A 1,248-nucleotide genomic window follows, 5' to 3' on the forward strand; every position below is an offset into this window, starting at 1 on the left:
TAATTTTAGAAAGTCCAATCGAAAATGCATACAAACAATGAGCTATAACATGCTTAGCAGCCTCTCCTGTTCTGGCAGAGCCTACTATAAATCCAGAATAAGTATCCACTGTAACGTGGACAAAGGACTGTTTGCCAAATGAAGGTATATGAGTAACATCCATTTGCCAAAGTTGTCGTAGTAGGAGTCCTCGAAAGTTAACTCCAAACAAAGGGACAGGTTGTAGTATAGGACACCTTGGACAAGATTTAACAATCTGTCATGCTGCTTCCTGAGAAAGTTGAAACTGTTTACACAGGGCTGCAGCGTTCTGGTATATGCAGTATAAAACTGAATTGCTTAATCTGTCATGATTGTTCCAATTATTTTCTTTTGAGTAGCTTGATCAACAAGGGCATTCCCTTGTGCTAAAGCTCCAGGGAGCATGGAGTGAGCTCAAATATGTCCAATAAAACATGGAGCTCTATGTTGACGTACAAGTCTTTGAAGAAGGAGAAATTGTTGAAATAGTTCCTCATCAGCAGTTGTTCCTAAGACAGCAGTCTCTATAGTGGAAACAACCATAAGTAAATATTTGCTGTCTGTATACAGATTAAAGGGGGAATATAGCAAATGCTGAAAAGCCATGATAATGGCATGTAATTCCACTCTTTGAGCTGATTTTAAGGTGACTATTTCAGTATAAACTTGTCCATCGATTATTAAGCCTGCTATTCCTGAGCTGGTGCTTCAGGAATGGGCTCATTAATAAGAAAAAATGTAGTAATTAATGAAAATTGAACTATTTTATCAGCTGGGTAGTGAGAATCAATTTGGCCTGAAAATTTGCAAAAGCAATTTGCCATTTTGTGAGAGTTGCCCAGAGCCATTGTTGTTGATCCTTTGAAAAAGGAACAACAATAATTTGAGGCTCATAACCTATAAGCTATAATAGTCACCTAGGCCCCTTGATAATCAAGGAGGCAACAAGATATGAAGATAAAACTTTCTTAGGAGTAGCTAAATGAATCCATTCAATAGGACCTGAAGCTTGCAGCAATAGTCCGGTTGGAGTGTAATTTGAGGGACAAATTAGCAAGGCAATTGATTCTTCAGGATCTATGCATTTTAGTTGTGCTTGTTGCAAGGCTTTTTCTACAAGCTTTAAAGCTTGCTGTCCTGCAGGTGTAAGTAGTTGAGGAAACGCCAGTTCAGTTGAACCTTTAAGAATATCAAAAAGTGGCTTCAGTTCCCTGGTAGTTAATTTCA

This window comes from Saccopteryx leptura, chromosome 7 (assembly GCF_036850995.1).
Source record: "Saccopteryx leptura isolate mSacLep1 chromosome 7, mSacLep1_pri_phased_curated, whole genome shotgun sequence".
NCBI lineage: Eukaryota > Metazoa > Chordata > Mammalia > Chiroptera > Emballonuridae > Saccopteryx > Saccopteryx leptura.